A 27,768-nucleotide genomic window follows, 5' to 3' on the forward strand; every position below is an offset into this window, starting at 1 on the left:
CAATGTTGGCAAATAATAAAATAAATACAATTCCAGCATGCAAGTTACAAAAATAACATTTTAAAAAGAAAGGAATAAAGGTTTAGATCAAGTTTGGAGAGCCTCTGACCCTGCAGGCATTGCTTAACCTCAACTCCCACCATCACTGGCCAGGGGCTGTGCTTGCCAGAGCTAATGGGAGTTGTAGTTCAGTAACATCTGGAGGGCCAAATGTTCCACACCACACCTGGTTTAGATCAACCTTGGAGTGTCAGAGCAAAGCTTTTCCTATGCTCTTAAAATTATCGTGGGCGGGGGGAATCAGACAGCAAACTCCAATCATATACTCTATGCTTCTAATCAGCTATTGCTGTGTTTTGTAGAATCAATAGTAGTTTAGTAGTAGAGAAAGACAGTAGAATGGCCTTAAAAATTAGATGAATTGATTACTTTTTATGTTTTTTTGTTGTCTATTCATTATCATGCATTGTCTATTTGTGAGACAATCCAATTTGAAAGACATCCAATTCATTCTGTAAGCACTTTCAAGAGTATGTTCTATGTTGGGATGCTGTCTGCTTTTCTTTTTTTTGTAATAGAAAAAATACTGTGCTCCATCCAGTGAGAGCAAAACTATTTGTCGCTCAGTTTTAAATATCTGGAAATGTTTTGCGGCAGGAACAATGCAAACGTTTATTTGAGGGATCGGCGCAAAAACAATTCACACATTGTATTTCAAGGTATTTCAACCTAAGCTCTTACCACAGTTCATAAGGAAAGTGTGTTAAAGAAGTGACTTTCTAGAATGGAGAGTGCCACGTGTATATTATTTCATTAAACCTTGCAATAATCCTGTAAAATAGGCCGAGAAACCAGATACTGCTTGGCTCCTCCTGTCTCTCAATTGTCATGTTTTGGCACCTGGCTGTAGCAGAGCCCACTCCATTGCCTCAGCTTATAGGACTCACGCCATTTGAATCCTGCTTCCCCCAAACTGTTTTCATTCAACCTTGTCATTTTAAGATTTTGTAGCTTTAAGAGCAACATTTATCCTGATGTCTGTGATAAGGGGAGCTGCACAGACATCATCTGCCCATTGACAAGTTAGGGGTTTGTGCCAGTTTGTGTTGTTCCTCCTCAATATGTTGATCTAGAAAAACTAATCCGGGGAATGAACTTAAAAGGCCGCTTCATGTGGAAGCCCAATTTTTCTTTCCAATGATACTTTTGTTTGTGTGTGTAACTGAACAAAGCTCACATGCTCTTAACACCAATGAAGGATTAGTGTCGCAAAACAGCAATTGGGTCTCTTCTCTACTATGGAACCAGCAAGCTCCAAAATACCAGATACAAAATTTCAGATACCTAAAATGCTATCACCACTTGCTGCCTTTCCTCCTGAGAAACAGATTCAGTCATTAGCAGCTGTGTTATGCTTTGTGATACCCAGAACAAATTCATTTCCTTGCAAATTCTGGAACAGCCTGAAATACTGTGAATGTAATAGCTGCGGCAAGCTTCAGCATATGCTCTGGAAGTCTGCAGTCTGACCCTCCTCATTCCCCAAAGTTCAGGGTTTTCCCTCATTTTTAAAAATGTGCTGCATGCTTCAAATATAGCCCAGATTCCAGATCTCATTCAGACCCTATTTGGAAATGATTTTCCCCTTTTATTAAAGCAGACGTGCGCCTTGAGAGCCAATGAAATAAAATAATCTGTTTAGCTTGTCAAGAGACCTACCGAGCAGACACAAACATGTCCTTAGTCCAAGAAGTGTGCTCAAGTTTTTAAAAATAGCAGGAGCTATTTTCTAATGTGCTTTGCTAATCTGCCTTTAGGGGGAAACATTAATAATAATGACAACCTGAGATAGGAGAATTTTGACACCTTGACTTTTCCAGTATTTGGGCTATGAATACAACCATCCTTGCAAAAAGGAAAAAGAAAAAAAAGCTTGCCCTGGATTTTTCTCACTGTCTAATGCTGAGTTCTATGATTCTATGAATTTGCCACCCTACTGGGAGATGCTGGGAGAAGCTGCATTTAGGACCTTCTGCAAGCAAAGCAGATGCTCAGCTACTGAGATGCCTCTTCTTTCAACTGAAGATCGAAGTGGGACCTGGATTCTTACATTGAAGATTCCAGCTAGGCTACAGATTGAACCTGGAATATTCTGTAGCAGGCCACCCCACTACTACTTCTGCTACTACAACAAAGTTTTCCAGTAGATTCTAAAACGAATTAGTTCAGGTCCGAATTCAGACCCTAATTTTATGAAACCAATTAGTTCAAGTTCATCAAGATGAACTTTTTAGCCACATGCAAGTATTCTCTAACTGTGACTCCTTTTAGGCATGTAATCTGCTGCTTAGAAGTTTGCGACAATCAGCTTTCTTTATCAGAAGATAAGCATCTATTTTCTTCTATTCAATTATCTCCTTCACACCAGTACTCCACTAGCAACAAAATGGTCTGAAATGAGCTTTAAAACTCAGCGCCTTCATGTTTCTTTGGAAGCATCCCAAAGAACTCTGCATACACCATGACTTATACAGGAACAGTTTTAGCCTGCACTTAAAACTGAGCCATATTTGGGGAGTAAAATGATAGTTGATTTACAACACATACGGCAACAGCATGAACCATGTCAAAGCAGTCCGAATATATATATATATATTAATTGCTCGGGAAACAATTCTTTAGTTTCCTCTCACATATGAAACAACAAGGGCCTTGCATATGATTTATGCTGGGATACCAATTCCACCAAAAACAAAAAACAAAACCCCACCCTCCAGGGAAGGCTAAAGCAACAGGACCACATTTTTGTAGGTCCTGGTTTTCCTCCACAGGGAAGCCACACAAGTACTTTATGCAGAGCTAGAGCTGCAGTTAGGAGAATAAGTTACAATTTCCAGTTCAAGTTGAAGTTTCACCTCAGCCATGAATTTGCTAGGAGCCAAGGCAGACATAATGATGGAAGCTCCCTTGTTTAGAGACTGTTTAGAGACTCCCAGTTTAGAGACTGGGCATGGGCTGAAGGAATATGGGGCCGCCTCCTCCTCTCCCAGGCTCTTTCCCACCCCTCTTTGGAATTAATTCCCTTCATGTGCTTAAACGAAGATTGACATTGTGATATATATTGGTTGCAGGTTTCGACTACAGAGTCTTCCAAGCTCAAATCCCCACCTGGCCATAATGCTCCTTGAATTATCTTGGGCCAATCGCCTTCTTTCAGTATAACCTACCTCACTGGGTTATGTTATGAGGATAAAATGGGAAAAGGGGGAACCAGGCATACAACCATGAATTCCTTGGAAGATGGGTGAGATAAATGTATATAAATCAGATTTATTTACCAGTGAGAAGACACTCTCCATCATAGCATCTCGAATGTGGAATGTCCTCCTCTGAGCAGTTTGCCTTCCACCAACTCTGATATGTTTTCAGCACCATGAAAAGTGCTTTTGCATTTTTTTTTCTTATAGCTTTGCTGAATTTTAGAGATTTCTTCCCTGCACCCAATGAGTTCTCTGGCTCTGTGGCTTTGTTTTCATGATTTTATAGTATCTCCTGTTAAATTGCATGCAACCCTAAGTCTCCTGTTATTGCCACATTGTTTATCAATTGAACAAATAAATTACACCAATACATAAATGAATAGGTGACTTTAGGAAAGCCATGCTCTCTTAGTCTCAGCTAAGGGAATAGCATTTCTTAATTTATTTAAAGCATTTGTGCTCCAATCCATGGCAAAAAAAAGCTTCCAGAGCAGCTTACATGAGATGAAAACGAACAAATGCAGCAACCCTTTCCTGCAAGCCTACAAAACCCAAAAGTCAAGACACAAAAGAAAAAAAGTGATGCGGAGAGTAGAGAAAACAAGCACATGCGCCCACCAGTTCTTAAGGCTGCAATTCTATACTGGAAGTAAATCTCATTGACATCACTGATAAGGTCCAACATTTTGCTCAGCATCAGTTGGCAAGGTCTGCTGATTTGTTAGTATTTGCGTGGACAGGCGGAGTCCCCAGATCCCGCGCGGTCCCCCCCATCATGTGGAATAACGACTCAAGACACCGTGCTATGGGATTAAATTGGCCACAACTTTATTAAATTTCAAATGTGGGTAGACCTTGGCTCAGGCATTGGGCGTTCTCCCTCCCCAGTCCCCAGCTGGGGACCGAGGGAGCATCAGGGTTATCCAGTGTGTGGGGGGGGGATGGGCCGGCTCTGGAGAACATATGTTCAAGCAGAGATAGCCGCCCCCGTTACGCCGCTGCCACAGGGGAGAGCAATGACGACCTTTCGGCATACGGTCAAAGCCTCCCTTCAGAAACCCCTTTAACGGGGAACCCTGGTATTGCCGCCGCAAAGAGGAAGATGGACTAAAGGATTCCGCCCAAGGCCTGATACCGCCAAAGTTGTGATGTCTTGCTACTGGAAAGGCGAAACCTGCCAATGCAGGGAAATTCCTTTCCGGCCCTTTAACAGCGACCTTAACGTAGCAGCGCCCGCATACCTGTGAAGAAAAGTTAACCTGCAAAACCTGTGAATAAAAGTTAACCTGCAAAATAAGACATTAACTGAGGGTGGGTAGGGTGGGAGAAGCTCTGGAGCCAAGTGAGGATTCCCAGGTAAGATCCTCCCTCTATTGTGTGGGCAGGTAATCCCTCCCCTACCTGGCCTGGTCTCCTTGGCAACGCTTCCCCCAGGTGGGATTGGACAACTGACTGAGGTAGGCGGAGACCTCCAGGTATCCCACCTGAGGGAAGGCAAAGCCAAGCCTATGCTGTTGGAGCCGCTCCAGATCTAGGGGCTGTGCGCGTCCAAGCAAAGGGCGCCCCCTGTTTTAGGCGGGGAGTGGTCAATCTCCCAGCCAGGTATTCAGTTGGCATCGTTTGGAATCTGAGCTGGGTCAAAACACATTTAACAGGGGGCAAAATTAATTCTCGCAGGTACATAGCCCTTTTGTGGTCTGTTTAAATTGATTGTACCAAATAGCAGATTTGCAATTTTTTATATACTCAAGGTCCTTTTTTTTCATCTTCGCTAAACACAATATCTTGTATCTTGTGACCAGAAGCATCTGATAGTATCACTGTTGGAGAGATCAAATAACTCTGCATCGGACCTCTACAAGATTTTACCCAGCCTTCCCTTTTCTGCAACTCTAAAAGACATCTTTTGGCTAAATGGAGATTCAAAATCTCAAAACAGAGACTTTTCTGGTGCAGAAAACAGAGGAAATGGCTACCCATCGCTGGCTCAGTAAGGGAAGCATTGTTGGGTCTCTGAACTTCGGGGAGTCATGGGGCGATATAAGATACAGATGCAAACTATGTGAAACTTGAGATATGGAGGATTTAATTGGCTTTCAGAATGTTAAGCAAGAAGGATCATTAAAGATTTGAAGGCAGCACTTCCAGCATTGTTTTACCCCTGCAGAATCCTCTATGGGTGTTTATTCACTTAATGACTCAAGGAAATATTGCCTTCTAACAAAACTCTCTTTGGAAGTCTTTTGGCCTTACCTTAGCCAGTGTAACTTGTGAGATCTGATAAGTTAGTAAGAAAAATTGCTTTGGCATGTTCTGGAGTGATTTCTTTTTAAACTAGTGTGTGTTGTGTTTTGTGTCCTCTATGAAGATTTTGAAGTATAAATAAATCCCAGGTTAGTTGTTGGCTTCTTGGCAAAAGATAAGTATGCCTGAGAAAGGGAAAGAAAGAATCACATCCGGCTATTTTGTATAATGACAGCAGAGCATTCTGTTGACTTTACAGGCATGAAATATGATTGTTTTGGCAGTGGAATTCAGAGTCGAGTCTTTCCTTTTATCCATAGGGGGTGGGAAGTGGTCAGGCTCTTGTTGCAAAAGTTATAAATATTAACCATGTTAAAACAACATTCAAATGCTCCAGCAATGCACATGGTACCAGACAGTGCGGCTTAAGGAATTGTTTGCATGTTACTTTCTTTAAAAGGGTTTGGGAGTGAGCATGTCATTCCCCAGCCAGAACCAGAGATTTCCCAAAGACTGTCACTAGACTGAGCCAGTTGACTATTCATCACTCTTACAGCTTTGTTTTATTATTTGTAACCCACCCATCTGACTGGGCACTCTGGGTGGCTGCCAGAATATCTAAAAACATAATCAAACATTAAACATTAAAAACCTCCCTATAAAGGGCTGCCTTCAGATGTCTTCTAGAGGTTGTATAGTTACTTATCTCCTTGACATCTGATGGGAGGGCACCACTACTGAGAAGGCCCTCTGCCTGGTTCCTTATAACCTCACATCTCACAGTGAGGGAACCACCAGAAGGCTCTTGGAGCTGGACCTCAGCGTCTGGGCTGAATGACGGGGTGGAAACGCTCCTTCAGATATACAGGGCCTTATTTAGGGTTTTAGTCAAATACAACCCAGAGAGAATGATATAATAGTAATATCAAATGATTCATGTCCAATGAAGAAAGAGCCTTCATTAGGTCAATGATGAATAAAAGACTTCCAGTTCTTTGTTATTTAAAGGAATAGTCTTTGTGATATATTTATTCATTGTCTCTCCTCATTCTGATAATAGTAGGAATAGACAATTTCTTCCACAACATAACAAAACCTTGCCACTGCAGTTGCACAGTATATGCAATCATCGCTCTCCTCCTGTTGCTGTCTTCTCAAGTTTTTGACAATAAGAATAATAGCCAGTGCCAGTTCCATCATTGCCATCTTGCAAGTTATAGCGCACACTTTCTCTCGCCTGCCTGCGTATTGTTCCCTTGCTCTTGGGACTTGGTTTCTCTCCAGACAGGAAGCTGGCCTTTATTGAAATGGTTGAACCTGGCGGTTTCAGTCAGGGAATTTAGCATATCCTGTCAGTGATGCAATTAGATAATTTTAGACGCTCAGTGTCAAAGTCTTATGGAAGTCACACTCAAGACTTCATGGTCACATGGGGAGCTCCTCTTGGGAAAGTTGCACTTCAGTCATAGTCAGACTCTCCTCTAGAGATTGGAACAGACGCTCCCTCTAAACAAGGACTTGCTACTCAGATACCTCCAGAAACTCCAGCACTTGAATCATAGTCTTGATATTATATAAATATGTTCTCCTGACATGTTCATTGCTTATATACAAAAGGGCTGTGTGGCTGCTGTCACATGCTGACAGCTTCTGGGAGCCACAGGCTAAACCAGGTGAGGGTAGCCAATGGGCTTCAAAGCTTTGGTGAATTAGAGACCTCCCCTGCATGTGAAGACAGGCTCTGGTGGGTTGAGCGGACAAGGCCAATACTGAGTCCAACATTTTAAGAATGCTGTAGAGGGCAGATGGGGCTCACCAACCTGGGAAGGGAGTCCATCTAGGACAAGGAAAACTCTGATCCTAAGCCTCCGCTGCCTTGTTGGATATCTTCAGGAGACGAAAAGGCTCAGGAGTAAACCATATACAAATCTAGAGTGGAACCCCTAAGAAGTTGGATGGCGCCTTGTATGCAACTCCTGCAGCCAAGCTGGTGTTGAACATATTGTTCTGCTTTCCTTTGGACCACCAGCAGCGAGGCTAAGATTAGCGGGTCTTGTCACCTGGGCAGCCTAGGACCTTCATACACACTGCCCAGGCTTGGGCCCCAGGGAGGTTCCTGCTAATGCAGTGGTTTGACTTCACTCGCGAGACAGACAGATGCCAACAGTGATCTACAGAAGGGCATGACTGATTAAATTGTTTCCAAAGTTGCAATGGGGTGGAAAACTGCTGTTGAAAAGCATGTCCCTTGAGGGATTTCAAAGGTATAGCATGTCTGCTTTGCTGACAGTTTTCTACACCACTATTGGTACCTCCTGTTGCTGCAGTGCAGGGATGCTTTCAGGTTCTTTTAACAAGGATTGCACAGTGGTGAAGATTTAACTGATTCAGAATTGGTAATTGCTCAGCACTGTGTCACAGGTGAGACCCTCCCAGGCATCCATTAGACAAAGCTTTGAGGTTTCATTATGACGTTTAAGTGGGATTTATTGTAACACTATCACTTAAATGCTTAAGAAAGCAACAGCATTTTTAATCACTGTGTCTTAGGAACTCAATCATTCTGCTGCTATTGATGCTCCTAATTCTGTAGGGTGGTTACACATCAGATTGATGTAGGCAAAGCTCATTAACTTGTAAAAACTTGATGAATGTTAAGGTGCCTGACTTTTTGTGTGTGTGTTTTCCTTTTCTTTTGCCCTGTCTATTGCTCTTTTGTAGTGAAACAAAATGCTGGTTTATTTTGCACTTTTGTATGTATCCAAGGAACTTGAACCTCACCCAAAGGGTTTTTCACAACAACCGTGTGTGAAGTAGGTTCAGTTGAAACAACAGTGATTTGCCCAAGATTCCCCACTTGAGTGTTGTGGTCAAGTGGGGATTTTAACCCAGGTTCACATAAACCAAGTTCACACCTAGCATGATAACTAAAATTTATTGCATTATGTCATTAGGCATAGCACTTGGATAAGCCTTCAGCCAAAATGCCCTCTGTCCTACTGCTGTCCATCAAGGCAGCCTCCTGCTTTTTGCTGCCTGCCTGTCAGTGCAAAACAACATGGTGTTGTGTGTTGTCAGAGTGACTGGTAAACCATAATGACCGCGTCCTGATGGGCTGCATTCAGCTTGGAAGACCACAAATTGTACAGACGCAACCATATAAGCCCGACTCATTCAAGAGGAAATGTATCACATGTTTATTTCGGCTTGGCTTGGGCGTATGATCATTTCCATGTAATTAACAACATTCACATGTCAATTGCAGACACAGTCTCGTCATTATTTTTTCCCTAGAATGTTCAGGCCCTAGCCTTAAAATGAGCTCAATAAAGCAAACTGTATTTTGGAATAGACCAAAGGTGTGCTGTAGTTACAACCACTTCTTTCCCAGACAAGCATTCTCTAGAACAAACTTTGAAACCCAGGCAGATGGCAAAGTAGCATTCTTGGGAAACTTTTGTCTGGGAGAGACCTTTCCCCAGTGCCTCACTACCCCAAGGAATATAGAGGAGAAGAGTTCAGTTTTAGAAAAGCCATCAGTGCATTTGTAACATTGGCAGCCATCAAACCAATCCCTACTCTCATCTCAGACCCATTGCCTGCCTAGCAGCCAATGGGCTTTGTATACAGTGGTACCTCGGGTTAAGAACTTACCGTATTTTTCGCTCTATAGGACGCAGTGGACCATAGGAGGGGGAGGACGGGGGGAAAAATTCTCCCCCTCTCTGCTCAGCGCCCCTTCAGCGAAGCAGCAGGAGAAATGGAGCCCCTTCCATTTCTCCTCCCGCTTTGCTGAAGGGGCGCTGTGCAGAGAGGGAAAACTGTGCAGCGCCTCTCCAGCGAAGCGAAGCCTGGAGAGCAAGAGGAATCAGTGTGCACTGACCCCTCTCACTCTCCAGGCTTCAGACGGCTATCCGCAAGACTTTGGAGTGTAGCGGGAACTCCGAAGGCTTGCGGATAGCTGCCTGAAGCCCCTGGAGCGCAGCGGGAGTTTGCGCTCCGGAGGCTTCAGGCGGCTTCAGCGAAAGCAATGCGAAGCCTCCGGAGCGCGGAGGGAACTCTCCCTCTGCACTTTGGAGGCTTCGCGTTGCTATTGCTGAAGCCAAGGAGCCTGCATTCGCTCCATAGGACACACACACACACACATTTCCCCTTAATTTTTGGAGGGGGAAAGTGCGTCCTATAGAGCGAAAAATACGGTAATTTGTTCTGGAGGTCCGTTCTTAACCTGAAACTGTTCTTAACCTGAGGTACCACTTTATCTAAAGGGGCCTCCCGCTGCCATGCAATTTCTGTCCTCATCCTGAAGCAAAGTTCTTAACCCGAGGTACTATTTCTGGGTTAGCAGTCTGTAACCTGAAGCGTTTGTAACTTGAAGCATCTGTAACCCGAGGTACCACTGTACTTAACAGACCGAGAAGCAAAAGATCAGAAATGAATGTGTGGACACACAGCTGAGCAACAACCAGCGTAGCTACATCATTCACCAGTCTTCTCCAACCTGATGCTCCCGGCTGTTTTGTCCCACAGTTCCCACCAGCCCTTTCCATTGACCATGCTGCCTGGGTCTGATAGGAGTTTGAGGGTGCCAGATTGGGTATATGCACTGCCTGCCAACACCAGGGCTTTTCACTAATTAGAATTAATAGTGTTATCCGTGACCTAATCAATTCAGTAATATGCACACAGCATTTTATCTCAGCCCCCCATGCCGTGCACTTTATCCATCTTACAAATCAATTCCACTTGCGTCACTGGGCTGAGACATGTATTCACATCTTGTTGTAATAGGGTTGTTCCAAAACTTTTACTATTCACTGGATGATGATTTTTTCCACTGTCCGATTTGATTACCTGGAAGGGCTGTGTTGTTTTGAAATCTTAATTCAGCTTGCAGTTGCTGGATGGGTGGGAGGTTCTTTCCATCCGTCTTTCAGCTGAACTCCTAAATCTGTCTGAACTCAAGAAAGTCTGCCTGTGTTGTGTGTATTGTTATGATGTCCATTGCGTTGAGACTTTCCGCTGGAACACTACTGGTTTATTTAGTATCACAATTTAGCTCAGAGAGGGTGGAACCATTACTTCCCAGAACTTTAATAATATTGGGAACTGATTTATATGGAGTCACATTTGGTTTAATGCTCTTCTGTCCAGGATCCAAGGCAAAGGTCTGCCCCAATCCTTTTCCATGAGTCCCTGTAATTAGTTGTCATTGTACAACCTACGGTGTATTGTTGTTGTTGTTTAGTTGTGTTCGACTCTTCGTGACCCCCTGGACCAGAGCACGCCAGGCACTCCTGTCTTCCACTGCCTCCCGCAGTTTGGTCAAACTCAGGTTGGTAGCTTTGAGAACACTGTCCAACCATCTTGTCCTCTGTTGTCCCCTTCTCCTTGTGCCCTCAATCTTTCCCAACATCAGGGTCTTTTCCAGGGAGTCTTCTCTTCTCATGAGGTGGCCAAAGTATTGGAGCCTCAGCTTCACGTTCTGTCCTTCTAGTGAGCACTCAGGGCTGATTTCCTTAAGAATGGATAGGTTTGATCTTCTTGCAGTCCATGGGACTCTCAAGAGTCTCCTCCAGCACCATAATTCAAAAGCATCTATTCTTCGGCGATCAGCCTTCTTTATGGTCCAGCTCTCACTTCCATACATCACTATTGGGAAAACCATAGCTTTAGCTATATGGACCTTTGTTGGCAAGGTGATGTCTCTGCTTTTTAAGATGCTGTCTAGGTTTGTCATTGCTTTTCTCCCAAGAAGCAGGCGTCTTTTAATTTATTGACTGCTGTCACCATCTGCAGTGATCATGGAGCCCAAGAAAGTAAAATCTCTCACTGCCTCCATTTCTTCCCCTTCTATTTGCCAGGAGGTGATGGGCCCAGTGACCATGATCTTCGTTTTTTTGATGTTGAGCTTCAGACCATATTTTGGACTCTCCTCTTTCACCCTCAATAAAAGGTTCTTTAATTCCTCCTCACCTTCTGCCATCAAGGTTGTGTCATCTGAATATCTGAAGTTGTTGATATTTCTTCTGGCAATCTTAATTCCGGCTAGGGAATCTTAATTCCGGCTACGGAATTCCGGCTACGGTGTATACATGATGGCATATATGCTCAGTTCCCACTTGCCAGAGATGTGTGACTTCCTACAGCAGGCTTCCTCAACCTTGGCTCTCCAGATGTTTTTGGTCTACAACTCCCATGATCCCTAGCTAGCAGGACCAGTGGTCAGGGATTATGTGAATTGTAGTCTCAAGACATCTGGAGGGCTGAGGTTGAGGAAGCCTGTCTTACAGGCTTCAGTCCTGGCATGCCTGGCCCCGCCATGTGGTATTATTAGGCAAATGGTGGTGCCCACACGATGTCAGCTGGGAGGGATGACAGCCACTGCATAAGGCCATCATCCTGGTCCCCCTCAGTCATTGCAACATGCATTGTTCTGGAAGTTCCTGTGCAGGTGCATTGTGGGTAAAAAATGGCTGCTGTTACAGAAAACATGCTACTAAGACTGTGCATAAGGGATGGGGTTAAAATTTAGGTCTAAAGGGGCTTACTTTCCCATACCCTCCAACATTTCTCTGATGAAAATAGGGACATCCTAAGGAAAAGTGGGACATCCCAGGATCAAATCAGAAACCATGACGGCTTCTGTAAATCTGGGAGTATTCCTGGAAAATAGGGGCACTTGGTCTGCTTTCCTCCCCCCACTGTTCTGGTGTCTATGCACAAACCTGTTTTTCCCTTTCTCACGCTGCTAAATCTTGCTTTCCTGACACTGTTTTGTTGTTATTTTTTAAATTACAGTCTCTGTAAACGTACAGCTCACACGATTTAAAAAGGGAGGGGCAGTAGCTAGTATGCAAAGGGTGATGGGTGAGGAATTAACCTGAACTCCCTAGTCCTGATTTGAGACAAGAATTGTGGGTTTTAGCACCGAGTCATAAATCAGCCAAAGCTACATGTAGAAGTTCAAAAAATCAGTACTTAGTTTTCTTATCAGATTCAGATGACTGTGTTTTAAAGACATTCCTGACTTATGGTTGTGAACGGGTCACTGGAACAAAGACAGATGGTATAGCTCACCCTGAACTGCTGTATTTTAGGGAAAGTTCATTCTTCTAAAAGCAAGTGGAAAAAAAGATGTTTGGATTAATATATAAACTAATGTGACTGTAACATCCCAGATTGTTTTTCTCCTCTCCTTTTGCCCTCCACATCCCTTAAACATGGTTTTTTAAAAAAAATCCTTTTTGGGCAGTTGGCAGTTTTGTATGCCCTTCTAAAGAGAGGTTTGAAAAGCATACCGAGCTGGGATAGTTCAATCAGTGGAGGATGAGACTTTTAATCCCATTGTCATGGGTTCGAGCCCCACATTGAGTGAAAGATTCCTTCATTTCAGGGGGTTGGACTAGATTACCCCTGTGGTCCCTTCTAGCTCTGCAATTCTATGATTTCTATAGCTGGACCAGGGCAGACTTTGGCAATACTGCACCTTGAGTGAGGACAAAATTTGATGCTGTTCTCCCTCTCACCTTCTATTATGAGCATGCTCTCAAGTGCGCTGTGTCATTGTTGTGTTCGATTCAATATCCTGTGCACTTTTCCCTGGAAAAAACCTCATTGAACACATTTGGGCTTGCTTCTGAATCAACATGCATAGAATTGTGCTGTTAGTCTTGAGCCTTCTCTGGAACTGCTCCAGTTCAAATAAATTTGCACATACTTTGCTAATTTCATCAACCCGCTGCTAAGTACAGAACTTAGCCTTGTGATAAAATCAGGCCCTAAAATCCACCCTTTAGGTAGCTTCCGATATAATCAGCTCTTTATAATTAGTTTCTGACTGCTGAGGATATCGGGCTTCCGGTCAGTACTGGACGGTGTGGTAGAAATGTGCCGCTCACCTAACTTCCTTCTGGCTGAGTTGATGCTGCATAGAGAGGGAGAGGCAAGGGGTGGTAAAGTTGGTGTAGCGCAAACACGCTGGCGGAGCTAATCTTTTGCTCTTGCTGCCACATTTGCACCATGCTGGCCTCCCCCCTCTCGCTGTCTCCAGCAGTAACAAACTGGAAGAAGGTCACCCCAAATGATGATGGGAGTTGTAGTCCCAAAACATCTGGAGGGCCCTTTGGTGGACCTGCCCGAAGATTAAGGCCTACTGGGAAATGATCTATAATGAAATTAAGAAAATCCTTAAGTGGACATTTATAAAGAAACCAGAGGCTTTTCTCTTGGGCATGGTGGGCCAAATGGTTCCAAAGAAAGATAGAACATTCTTTATGTACGCAACAACAGCAGCAAGAATTCTTTTGGCGAAGTATTGGAAGACTAAAGAAGTACCTACTCTGGAAGAATGGCAGACCAAGGTGACTGAATTTATGGGATTGGCAGAGATGACCGGCAGAATCCGTGACCAGAAGAGAGAGACAGTGGAAGAAGACTGGAAAAAATTCAAAATCTATCTTAAAAATTGTTGTAAAATTTCGGAATGTTAAGATGTCAAGGGATTGGATATAAAGAATTACAGCTGTAAAAATTGAAATTTAAAAAAAAGCCTTAAAGAGAATTAAATATAAAAAGGGATGAAGGATTGCTAAAAATTTTTAAAATAAGGATGCAGTGAAGGGGAGGTTTGGGGAAGTCGTGTTATGTTTGTCTGTTTTTTTTGTTTATGTTGTAAAATTAATAAAAATTATTTAAAAAAACAACAACAAAACATCTGGAGGGCCAAGTTTGCCTATGCCTGATATAGTGGTTTCAATATATTTCCCGGCTCCAAGTTATGTGTGAAAAGAAGACAGCAGCATTACTGGCATGTCATGTAGCGCTGCCTTTTATAATATACTATATAAAGGGACTCTGGATTCAAACACATATCTGCGTTTGTGGCATCTCAGATTTGGTTTTTTAACATTACTACCAAAATATTATAAGAGAGTTTCAGTTCTGTTCTGAAGAGATTTGGCAATGCCTGAACTTGCAGTATGGAGACTGTGTGAGATTTTTAAAACATTTCCCAGCCATGTTCTTTAGCTAGCATTTGTTAGAGTAAATGGAATTTTTTAAAAAAATTAATCAGCCCAAGACATCAGCAGCAGGAAGATAAATAAAGTGAGCTTCCAGACACCTAGGGAATGTGCGTTTTCCTAATTTGTTTGAGCTTCAACCTGAAATCCACATGCCCACCACTTGTTTAGTTTCTACTAATCAGGAAATGGGAAAAGCATGTGTGATAGCACATATGCATTTTCTTTAAGTCTCTGCTAGATTTCCTTTAAGAAGCCTTCCCCCCTTACCAGAGTGATAAACCATGGCTAGGAGTGCCTCTGATTTCCTTTCTAAATAAAATTGAGGGCTTATTCACTCAATAAGAAATTGGCCCTCCATGTGGGGAAAACAGCAGGAGGGAATCCAGAGCGAGCTGTTTATATCGTAATAGAATATGTTTGATTTGAATAACACTTTGAATGGCTTTTCTCTACAGTGTTGCTTTTGCTTGTTCTCTTTTGGCACCGTTGTATCCCAGTCATTGGCAAATCCACTTAATATAAACCAAACTCGAAGCTTCTGGCAAAATTTCAGTGGCGCATGTTCAAACGGCTCATGGAAGGTGTCAGAAAGTGGAGCCAATGTGTGCATCTTTGCCTTCCTGGCCTTTTGTGTGTGTGGCTCTTGCATGCCTATCCTCCATTTGCCACAACTGCGGATGGCGTTGTGGACTGTATCCGAAAAGAGCAGCAGTATCGGTATACAATTAGTTACATTATCTCTTCTCATTGCCCTTTGCCCATCTGGTTGTGATTTTAGACTTGATATCTCTGGTTTATTTCCTTTTATCAGTATAGGGCAGGGGGTGGAGAATAATGAGTTTATAAAGTATGTCAGGAAACAGCAAATAAATTACAAGGGCTGTGCAGCATTTTGTTTTGTGGTGACCCCACTGTGAAGATCAGCATCTCCCTGGCTTGTACTCCTTTAAAATATGATGTGAGGAGAGTCAGAGCGACTCATGTTTATTGATTTCTGGCTGGATAAAAATTCAGTTTTCATGAGTGTTTAAGATCTTACCCCATGCTTAACTTGCTAGTATGGGTGGGACTGAGGTGGAAGGGGAGCTTATATTCATGATATGAGGTCCGTATATTAAAAAATGGAAACAATATTGTATCTTGTATTTGCAATGTTAATAAAAGAGAACTTTATTGCATTTCGATATGGGTAGAATGTGAAGTTCTTAGCTATTCAGCTCAGTTATTCACCATGACTGGAATTGTATTTTGAGTAGTCTAGACAATAAATAAACCAGCACTTTCTATAAAAGGATTGCTCACCTACACCTGCAGATTAAATCATTCATATGGCCTGGTGCTGTGCTTATTGTTGAGGGATAAATCCATTAAATTCAATGCGCAGAATCGTAGCCCAAGTGCCAAAAAAATAACTTGTGCCTCTAGAACATATACATCTTCTGCTTGTCTTCATCCAGCTCTCTCTTTGTAAACCTGAACCATGACTGTATTATTCTGAAGCAAACTTAAGATGGATCACAGTGACGGCCATAAATTGATTGTTCAGAGTAGGCCTAGCCCAGGCATAGGCAAACTCGGCCCTCCAGATGTTTTGGGATTACAACTCCCATCATCCCTAGCTAACAGGACCAGTGGTCAGGGATGATGGGAATTGTAGTCCCAAAACATCTGGAGGGCTGAGTTTGCCTATGCCTAGCTCTACTATTAGGCAGAGTGAGATGTCCACTAAGGTGACTGGCTCTGGATGTCAGGAAAGGGCAGGAAGTTTTACTTAATGCATTATTATTGCATATCTACTTCTTGTCAGATTTTTACTGCTTATGGGATTTTCTGTCTCAGGTGCTAAGATAACCTGATCAACCTTAAGTATATTTTACAAGACCAGTCACCTGTTGCCTTTTGATGTGGTAGGGCAGTTGTTTTCTTGTGTTTTGGGGAATCCTCGCATATCATAAGTTTATAAGTGAGAGCATTTATAATAGTGAACAAGCTTGCCTGAGAGAGATTCCTGCTGACCTTCCCCTGCAATGGAAGGGAATGCTGCCGCTTTTGCCACAGGGTTTCATTCAGAGAGAGCAATGATGAAGCCCTAGTGTGCTTCTGAAAACAAGCCCCAGAGTCTTTTGCACCATGTAGGGATCCCATACGAAAAAGTTCAGGGGTTACTCTATCGATAAGCAAATGTTAAAACTATTTCCTAAAGACAGAATGCTTAAAAACCACAAGGCTAGGGCAAAAGAGCACCAGGCTACCTTACAAGATGCTATTTTCAAAAAATTGCGCTGAGGAAAACCTTGCTTCCTCCCCTAATAAGTATTTTAAAAGGGGGGAGACACTCATAAGCAGGGGTTGGCAACCTGCAGCCCGTGGACCACAAGCAGCCCACGGGGGTCGTTTAAATGGCCCACAAGCCACCCCCAAACCGTGCCGCCGGCTCGGTGAGTCCCCGCACGCTGCGCTAAACCAGCACAGCGTGGAGCGGGGACTCGCTTCTGCAGTGCTGTAAATCATGTCTGTGCATGCGCAGACGCCGAAAATTATGTATGTGCAGACGCCGAAAATCACGTCTGCACAGACACAATCCTGCCCATGGAGCGATCTCCGTGGGAGTGAACCCTGCTCATAAGACTGAGAGAAAAACAACTTGTTGACTTGGCAGAAAGCATTTTTAGAAGGCATTTTCCATTCCTGAAGATTTTAAGTGACACAGTTATAAGTCAAGGGTATAAATATAATTTTATGTAATTATCACTGTGGTCTCCCACTTTTATGTTGTGGGCTCTGAGACCTGGACATCTTTGGGTTGCGTTTATTTCGAAATTTCAGATGGCAAGATACTGATTGAAGTTCAGGCTGCATGCTAGTCGCATATGAAATCAATTTTGGAAGGGGGAAGCTTGTTAAAACAATTGTTCTGACATGTCTGGTTTCTCTAGCTCACCAGAAGTGCTGGTGTGGTGGATTTTGAGAGGGCTTTGTACATAAACATTATTTAATGCAGTGTGCCTTATAAGCCTTCCAAATGTTCTTGATGGACCAGATGCCCAGTTCAGCACCCCAGTGCTTCATGTCACTTCCGTTAAATCACAACATCATTATTCATGGTGCACAAATGCTATTTATAGGTTCTGAATGAAAGAAACAGGATAATGATGGGGGGCTAGAGGAGGAAAGAGACATTAAGGTAATCTGGAGTGGAGTCCCTAAAATGGTTGGATGGTGCCTTCAGCCAAGCCGGTGCCAAACATATTGTTCTGCTTTCCTTTGGACCACATCAGTAACGCCGGGTGTGGGTGTGTGTGTGTGTGTGTGTGTGTGTGTCTTGTCAATTGGGCAGCCCAGGACCTCCATACACACAGCCCAGGCTTGCTCCTTGTCAGGGAAGTCACTTCAGTGCTGCTAACGTAGCAATTTGACTTCGCCCCTGGAGACGTACTTCATTGTCTCTCAAGACAGACGTATGCCAACAGTATGAAGGAATTGAACACCTGTAGCCAGACAGTGGTTTTCAGCATGGTTTTGGATTCTTAACTCCCACCAGTCCCAGCCAGCATGCTGAGTTGTCAGGGAATATGGGAGTCGTGTTCCAGCGACTTCTGGCCATGTTGACTACTACTGGTGTAGACAACACTGAGTTAAGTGGACCCAAGTTGTGCTTCTGTGCAAGGGCCTTATAAGAAAGCACGTGACATTTTGAAATACTAACCTAAATAGAAATAACTTCAGTATACATGAAGGAGCATCTCCACCCCATCGTTCGGCCCGGACACTGAGGTCCAGCACTAAGAGCCTTCTGGCAGTTCCCTCACTGTGAGAAGCAAAGTTACAGGGAATCAGCCAGAGGGCCTTCTCGGTGGTGGTGCCCACCCTGTGGAACGCCCTCCCACTAGATGTCAAAGGAATAAACAACTATCTGACGTTTGGAAGACATCTAAAGGCAGCCCTGTTTAGGGAAGTTTTTTTTAATGACTGATGTTTTAATGTATTTTTAATCTCCTGTTGGGACTCGTGCAGAATGGCTGCGGAAATCCAGGCAGATGGGTGGGGTATAAGGAATAAATTATTATTATTATTATTATTATTATTATTATTATTATTATTATTATTACAGCAGTGGGGGGAAACCTGGAAAATGGTTGCTTCTTCTGGGTGAAAAGTTAAATTACTTTTGATTTTACTATGAAGAAGACAGCGACTTCAGAAATTCCCTGCGCTATAGCATATTCTTTAATTGCCATTTCCTCTCTGCTGCTGAGCCCCAAGTGCAATATTATTGGTCTGTTCTCTGGTTACTTGGCTCCTTGGGCTGTACACATGGTGGTAGTGGAGCAGGCTAGGGTCACCTCTTTTGCTCTCCTGCTAAAAGTGAACAGTTGAACTGGGGATCTCAGTTACCCTATCTGATAAAAGTCCATTTTTATAATATATTAATATATAGAATCCAAAATAAATCCATGTGATTGGCTCAAGCAGTCCTAGTGATGGCAGGTTTCTATTAAACAGCCTGCAGCTTGTAAGTCTATTGTGAGTATCTGAAGCAGGGGTAGGCAGCCTAAGACCTGGGGGCTGGATGCGGCCCACTTGCCTTCTGAATCCAGCCCACTTGCCTTCTGAATCCGGCCCGCGGACAGTCTGGGAATCAGCGTGTTTTTACATGAGTAGAATGTGTGCTTTTATTTAAAATGCATCTCTGGGTTATTTGTGGGGCATAGAAATTCATTCATTTCCCCCCCTTCAAAATATAGTCTGCCTCCCCCCACATGGTCTGAGGGACAGTGGACCGGCCCACGGCTGAAAAAGGTTGCTGCCCCCTGATCTGAGGTGTTTGGTGTTCATTCATACATCTTTTCTCCATGTGCAATATGACATGTGAGAGTCACTGCGTGGCTCAAAGAGGGGTGAGAAATGCAGCTCTGCTTTAAGTTCTTGTTGCAAATTCATAACAGATTCGTTATAAGATTTTGAACCTTTGCAATGATTGGCATGGAGAAGATGTCAACAATGACAAGCGTATATGCAAGTTGCAGGAGAGTTCAAAGGGATTGTCTTTGATGCTTTGGAAATTGCCCTTGTAATTGAGTTAGGTATTTTTTAAAAGAAAAGAAAAGAAAAGAAAAGAAAAGAAAAGAAAAGAAAAGAAAAGAAAAGAAAGAAAGGCAGTTCATTGCCCACTGTTTATGTATTTGGGGGGAATGAAAGGCTGCAGGACAAACAACCTCTAATTTTAAAAGATTGCCCTGGGAGAGTGTAACACACATCAAAATATTGGGCATGCCTCCTCCTCCTTGCTGGCTTTCTGAAATGCAGTCAAATACACTATCTTACCCTATATTTATACATTGGCCTCTGGCTGATAATTAAGAGTGGAATTATTTGACATCCCAGCCAAGATTGTTTTCTTCTGGGAGTCATGTAGTGGTGATTAGGCATAGTGATTGATTTAGCCTCTCAAATAGCAGTTTGGGGGCGAAAATACTGCATGTGCTTTCTTAGTTAACTTCCCTCCCTTCAAAGTTATGAATGTGTCATGGATATGGATGGGATGTCGCTATAGCAGAAGATGCCTACAAGTTGTTTGGTTCAAAGATTCTTGTCTTATGCAGAGTCACTCCTGTTAACTCCCACCTTCCTGCTAAACATCAAGATATAAGGACCCAAAGCCTTTTCAATCTGTGTTGATATTGTTACCCCTCCTTCCCATAATAGGGGTTATACCTTATCTTATTTATTTGCTTTGCATGGTATAATTTCCTGGGTCCAGAATACATAGTACGGTGCCCATGCACATAATTTGTGGCTTATTTTCTTTGCAATACAGTGGTGCCCCGCAAAGCGAATGCCTCGCAAGATGGAAAACCCGCTAGACGAAAGGGTTTTCCGTTTTGGAGGTGCTTCGCAAAACAAATTTCCTATGGGCTTGCTTCGCAAGACGAAAATGTCTTGCGAATTCCTGCAGGTTTTTTTCCCCTCCCCCCTTTTTCTAAGCCGCTAAGCCGCTTATCAGCTGATCCGCTAAGCCGCTTATTAGCTGATCTGCTAAGCCGCTAATAGCGCTAATCCGCTAATCCGCTAATGGGCTTGCTTCGCAAGACGAAAAAACCGCAAGACGAAGAGACTCACGGAACGGATTCTTTTCGTCTTGCGAGGCACCACTGTATATTCCACTGACAAGACATATGATATAATGCAGGCTCCATAAAGATGCTTCTAAAGTGATTCAGAATAAAATAGCAACAGGAGGGGTTTGCTGGGAGCCTGAGGAATCAACATGACTTCCCATAATATGGGGACACAATGGATGAGATTGTCTTCATTGTTCCACTTTTTCTCTAGTATAGCCAGCCCATATTCAGGTTTATGGTGCATTGGATAGACTGCTGGACTAGGGAAACCAGAATGCAAGCGAAACTGATCATGAGTGTAATAGTTTAACTCTTTCTATGGCATTCTGGCTTAGATGAGCAGTGATATACATGAAAATTAAACATGGGTGCTGTTAGCTTGTCTCCCTCTCCTCCCTCCCTCCCCCCCCCTCTCTATGTTGTAATGGCTTTAATTTATTAGAAAGCCCACTGTTTCCATTAGTTTCTGCTCTGCCACTGACTGTGTTTGGATGATTGTATCTGCCTGTTTAATATAAGGCAAGATGTGAATGAGCCTTTTGGCCACACACACAGCCTCATAGGCTGCATATACACTATGTATCCAAAGCATACAACATTCACCAAAGATGTAGTTTGTTAAGAGTGTTGGGTACTGTAGCTCCGTGAGCAGTAAACTACATTTCCCAGGAGTCTTTGGGGGAATGTACAGTATGAATGCAGCCATAGTTTCTCTCCATATGCTAGCAAACTAGGAAGTCTTCCATGAACAATAGTTTCTCATTTCATCTAAATCAGGAAACTACAATTTAACAGCTTCCAAATAAGTCGTGAATAAGTCGTTTAATATGCTGGTTTAACCGTAGTTTCTCAGTTTGGACAAAACAAGGAAACCATAACTAATCATTCTTGTCTAGACAAGCTACCCAGGTGCTTAGAAAGTTTAGGGACTGTAATTTTAATCTGCTTTAGTATTTTGACTTTTATATGTTCAAAAGTATGGTAATGGATTTTTCTTGATTTTGTAAGTCACTTTGAAGGTTTTTTTATTATTAAAAAAAAAAACACACCAAATCAAGAGGCGTATAAATTTTATGAAATAAAAGAATAAATAATGAAAGACTTCCTGGTTTCTTTCCTTCCACCGTGAAAGGGTTTCATGTGCTGCTAAAAGGCTTGTTCATTTCTCGGCACATTAAGCAAACAGGATTGCTGGAAACCTCATTACTATTGCTATTGTGGAGTTATATGCACTTAAGAACTGGCTTTAGTAGCCTTTGAAGGGGCTCTGAATTCTACCAAATTTAGTAGGACTTAAACAGCTGCTTAGATTCTGCTGAAATGAATGGGGGCCCCTTGTACAAAAAACTACAAATAATTACCCCCCGCCCCCCGGCCGCCGCCATCTGTGCTTTCTGGATTGCACTCACTGTAGTGTCCAAAATGTAAATGCAGCAATTGCTTTGGGCTGGAAAATAACATACATACAACATATGCAGAAGCCCTTAGGCTTTAATGACCATTTATGGTATATGTTGTCTACATCTGATCAAAGAATCAGGGAGTCGGAAGTTCATCTGTAATGAATCACCAAAAAAGAGATTGATCCCAAGAACAGTTATTCAGCCTCTTTGAGCTAAGTGCCATTTTCATTGCATTAGAACTGGCTGCGTATTGCCTTATTGAATCTGCCAGTCCTCTGGAAAGTCTGTAATCTGTAAGGAGATCACTTGAAAGAGCTGAACATGTGCTGTAATGAATGGCTGGTGTAGAATCTGCACTCGGAAGCTTTAATTAAAGACAAGCGGCTATATGAGATCTATTTCCCTAGGGCTTTCTGGAGGGAAGGGTCCACACATGCGATTAATCTAGCTTCTGCTTGCCACAGCTTTCATCAAAAGATGTGAAGCAGAACAGCACCCAGCAAAAGCATGCTTTAGAAGTTGCTGGAATTTAAAAGACAAATTTAGGACTCCTGGTACCCCACCCCACCCAAAATGTGTATCAACAGCACTGATAACCTACTCAGTCCCAGTGCAATGCAAAGTGCTGATTTTGATATATAAAGCCCATAATGGCTTGGGCCAGGTTATTTGAAGGACTGCTTTTCTCTCTCTCTCTTTTTAATAATAATATTTATTAAGGTTTCAAAAGAATTACAAAAATGAAAAAAAAATACAGAAAAAGTAAAAAAGCAATTAAAAACATTTCAATCTTTCCATATCTTATCTTTCTTTTACTTATTTCCCTGACCTCCTCACACCTCCCTCTCTTGTATTCTAGTTCAATTGTTGTTTCAGCAAATCCTTACCCTTTTTGCATTTATCTTGATACTTTATCATAATATATTATAACTTTACATTTTAACATGTTAACAATCCATTTTTACGTACCCCTTAACCACCTTATTGCCAAAACCACTTAGCTTCATTCCAACCTCCCTCTAACATTCCTTAATTTTACAGTGTTTCTGTAAATAGACTTTAAATTTCTTCCAATCTTCTTCTACCGACTCTTCTCCCTGGTCTCGGATTCTGCCAGTCATTTCCGCCAGTTCCATGTACTCCATCACCTTCATCTGCCATTCTTCACGGGTGGGTAGATCTTGTGTCTTCCAATACTTCGCGATGAGTATTCTTGCTGCTGTTGTTGCATACATAAAGAAAGTTCTAGCCTTCTTTGGCACCAATTGGCCGACCATGCCCAGGAGAAAGGCCTCTGGTTTTTTCAAGAAAGTATATTTAAGTACCTTTTTCATTTCGTTATAAATCATCTCCCAGAAAACCTTAATCCTTGGGCACGTCCACCAAAGGTGGAAGAATGTACCTTCATTTTCTTTACATTTTCTCTTTATAATCCTGCCAGAGAACTGAGATCTTCCACAGGAGCCCTTCTCACTGCCTCTGCAGGTACTTGTAGGGTGTCAATACAGAACAGGGCCTTTTCTGTAGTGGCCCTTTGACTCTGGAGATCCCTCCTGCAGGATATTTTTATGGCTCTCTCCCTGCTTGTGTTTAGGGCAGTGAAAATTCTTTTGTTGTTTTTTTTGGAGCCTGTCTAGCTTTATTGGTGCCTGTGTTTTCAGCTTATGTTGTCTATCGTGCTTTGGCTTTCTTTTACTTGTACAGTGGTACCTCGGGTTACATATGCTTCAGGTTACATACGCTTCAGGTTACAGACTCTGCTAACCCGGAAATAGTACCTCGGGTTAAGAACTTTGCTGCAGGATGACAACAGAAATCGTGCAGCAGCGGTACAGTGGCAGCAGGAGGCCCCATTAGCTAAAGTGGTGCTTCAGGTTAAGAACAGTTTCAGGTTAAGAACAGACCTCCGGAACCAATTAAGTACTTAACCCAAGGAGCCACTGTACACTGTTCTCATGACCCATAGAGAATAAGAGTGGAAACTAGATCCTTTTCAGATAAATAAATAAACATGATGGGGGGGGGCTCTTTAGAATTCATTAAGAAACTCTGAAGTGCTACTCTTAGACTGAGGGTACCTTGCAAGTTGCATGGCCCCAACCTCCTCAATTATGGGGGCAAGGCAGTGTGCGTGGTACCTTGGTTGGCTGACTGGCTTTTGTGTTCCTCGCGCAATAGGTCGGCTGTTTAACAGCAGCTGTAGCATTAAGCTTTTACCATCCATAGCAGTGTTGATTCTCACTGGGGCACGCTACCCCCACCCCCAAATTAAAATTGCTGGAATCCTTCATTCTGACACTCAGCTATGTTTTGCTGTTGTTTAGTCGTTTAGTCGTGTCCGACTCTTCGTGACCCCATGGACCAGAGCACGCCAGGCACTCCTGTCTTCCACTGCCTCCCGCAGTTTGGTCAAACTCATGCTGGTAGATTCGAGAACACTGTCCAACCATCTCGTCCTCTGTCGTCCCCTTCTCCTTGTGCCCTCCATCTTTCCCAACATCAGGGTCTTTTCCAGGCAGTCTTCTCTTCTCATGAGGTGGCCAAAGTATTGGAGCCTCAGCTTCACGTTCTGTCCTTCTAGTGAGCACTCAGGGCTGATTTCCTTCAGAATGGATAGGTTTGATCTTCTTGCAGTCCATGGGACTCTCAAGAGTCTCCTCCAGCACCATAATTCAAAAGCATCCATTCTTCGGCGACCAGCCTTCTTTATGGTCCAGCTCTGACTTCCATACATCACTACTGGGAAAACCATAGCTTTAGCTATACGGACCTTTGTTGGCAAGGTGATGTCTCTGCTTTTTAAGATGCTGTCTAGGTTTGTCATTGCTTTTCTCCCAAGAAACAGGCGTCTTTTAATTTATTGACTGCTGTCACCATCTGCAGTGATCATGGAGCCCAAGAAAGTAAAATCTCTCACTGCCTCCATTTCTTTCCCCAAATTAAAATTGCTGGAATCCTTCATTTTGACACTCAGCTATGTTTACTTATGTTTAATTATGCGGGACATCTATCCCAAACCTCACCAGGTGCAGGTTCTTCAGTGCAGTATGCTCGAGTAGCAAGTTACACTACGTACCCAAAGCAAGTCAGTGTTCTGATCTAGAGGCAGCCTTCTCTATGGGCAGGCGATTTTCCATGGTAAATTGCTGCTCTGGGCTTGTCTCTTTTCAGCCACTCTCCACGGATGTGGGTGGTAATTTGGGAATAATTGAATGATCCAATTACATCCTCTATAGAGACATGGCGGGATGACTTGTCCCTCTGTGCAGGGTCTGATTGAAAGGAGGCAAGGCGATGGCAATTAACCACTCAAAGGTTTGGCCAGTAGCCTCCTCTTTCCTAGATATTTTGGGCTCGTGGGAGAATTTTTTTTAATTTTAAGCCATGTATTTCTCATCGGATACTGGTGGGCTGTTTGGGATTTTCTCAGCTACATGATGGACCTATAAGAAAATGATGCCGCTTAACCTCACTACCAGTTTATTGATTCAAGAAGAAGAAGAAGAAGAGTTTGGATTTGATATCCTGCTTTATCACTCCCCTTCAGGAGTCTCAAAGCGGCTAACATTCTCCTTTCCCTTCCTCCCCCACAACAAACACTCTGTGAGGTGAGTGGGGCTGAGAGACTTCAAAGAAGTGTGACTGGCCCAAGGTCACCCAGCAGCTGCATGTGGAGGAGCGGGGAAGTGAACCCGGTTCCCCAGATTACAAGACTACTGCTCTTAACCACTACACCACACTGTCTCTCTAGACACTTGTATACTGGAATCTCAGTGAAAAACAAATGTACAGTAGTTGCAATCAAAACAAAGACTGCAAATAGGAGTATTCCTGCTCAGGGTGCCAGCCATCTCTGGCCACCTCCAGGATACTGTAAGTTACTGCGAAGGGCTGAAGCAAGCCATTCTATGGCACACTTCCTCAGTTTTCCACTTTTCTTTTCCAATTGAAATTCAGTATTTGTGGCTACTGCCCATAGTCCCTATCAAGCTGTTTTTCACCTTCTCATAGGTTTTTTTTAAAAAAAAACAGGGTTTTTTTTTAAACTTCTGCAGATTTCAAACTTTCTCCAAGTATGCTGATGGCCCTCTCTTGCTTCTTAGAGGACCTGTTTTGCCTCTCTCACCTGCGTTCACTCACTCACCTGAGTTCATTGTTAATGGAATGATTGTAAAAATGAAAAAATGAAAAAAGTTACTCAGTGCTCTAATAGGTAAAGGGACCCCTGACCATTAGGTCCAGTCATGGCTGACTCTGGGGTTGCGGCGCTCATCTCACTTTATTGGCCGAGGGAGCCAGCGTACAGCTTCCGGGTCATGTGGCCAGCATGACTAAGCTGCTTCTGGCGAACCAGAACAGTGCATGGAAACGCCATTTACCTTCCCACCGGAGCGGTACCTATTTATCTACTTGCACGCTGACGTGCTTTCGAACTGCTAGGTTGGCAGGAGCTGGGACCAAGCAATGGGAGCTCACCCCATCGCAGGGATTCGAACCGCCGACCTTCTGATCGGCAAGTCCTAGGCTCTGTGGTTTAACCCACAGTGCCACCCACGTCCTTAGTGCTCTAATAAGCAGGTGGCAAAGTGGGCTTCTTTTTACACATTCCTCCTGAGCTACTGTTCTCAGAAGGTTGCAGTTGAGGACTAAGATTTGGCTTAAATTGTTGTTTTTGTGTGTGCATGTGTGTGTTTCATTACCCTACCTTTTCTCTCATAACAAGCGCTGTCTTTATTGTCTACTGAAAGCTCTGCAAACTCCTTGTGGGTGGGTGCAACCCAATATCTGCTTCTGTTTTTCTTTTCTCAATATGTCGTTCCACTTCATCTACAACCAGTGGCAGAAGATAAAGAGAACCAGGACTTGGATGCTACAAAGGGCATGCTTAATTGCTTGTTATTCTTTGTTCTCTAGCAAATGTTAGGATAATGCCCTAACTGCAGGCAATGAGCACAACAGGTTGCCTGGTGGAGCTGCCAGCTACTCTTCCAAATGTTATTTTTAATTTAATAAGCTCTTGGCATGCCAAGCCACATCTTACACTTCCCAAATGCTTTATGTAGCTCACAACTCTCACAACTCCACCACACCGAGTTGCTTTGAACAAATGATGACAGCAAGTTCTTCCATCAAAGTATCCCTATCTACTTTTGGCCAGTAGGTGCCATTCCATAGCTTCACTCTGATGGCAACTGAAGTGAGCTTAGGAGTCTAATTTGTGTGTAAATACTCCGAGGGTTGATTCATACCTCACTTACATTAGCTCATTAATACGCAGGTCTGCTGCAGAAAGAAATGTTTTACTGATCCCAGGCCAACCCAGACAATTTGCAGTCTGAAGTGAAGGGCAGGATCTGCCCCAGCCACCCCACAATTCCACTAGACTGGCCATGAGATCTCACTTCATCAATGGTGACAGAACAGGAGCCTTCATCTCACCTGTGTTCCAACAGAGAGCAAATGACCAGGATGTCTCAGGAAAAATAGCTGGAGGGTTTCCATTGCGGCACCACCCAAATTCCCTTGCATTATCATAGGAGAATAATCAATTTATTCTCAGTTCCATGTCTGAATCTATCATTTGACTGGCAGATTACAATGCAATACATTATTCTGCTAAAATGCCTTCCCCAATGCCTCACACATTTGTGTATGAATGTGCATTTATGTTTGAAAGAACAAACCCTTCTGAAGTGTAATTATGGGTTGCTTA

The 27,768-nt window shown here is 43.1% G+C and overlaps 1 protein-coding gene across 1 annotated transcript in view; it reads left to right on the forward strand.

Annotated features, from left to right (window-relative positions):
• ITGA9 (integrin subunit alpha 9) overlaps positions 1-27,768 on the forward strand; it is a 241,922-nt gene that overhangs the window by 120,521 nt on the left and 93,633 nt on the right. The gene's annotated exons all lie outside the window — the stretch shown is intronic.

This window comes from Podarcis erhardii (assembly GCF_964252035.2).
Source record: "Podarcis erhardii genome assembly, chromosome: 12".
In the NCBI taxonomy this organism is placed as follows: Eukaryota; Metazoa; Chordata; class Lepidosauria; order Squamata; family Lacertidae; genus Podarcis; species Podarcis erhardii.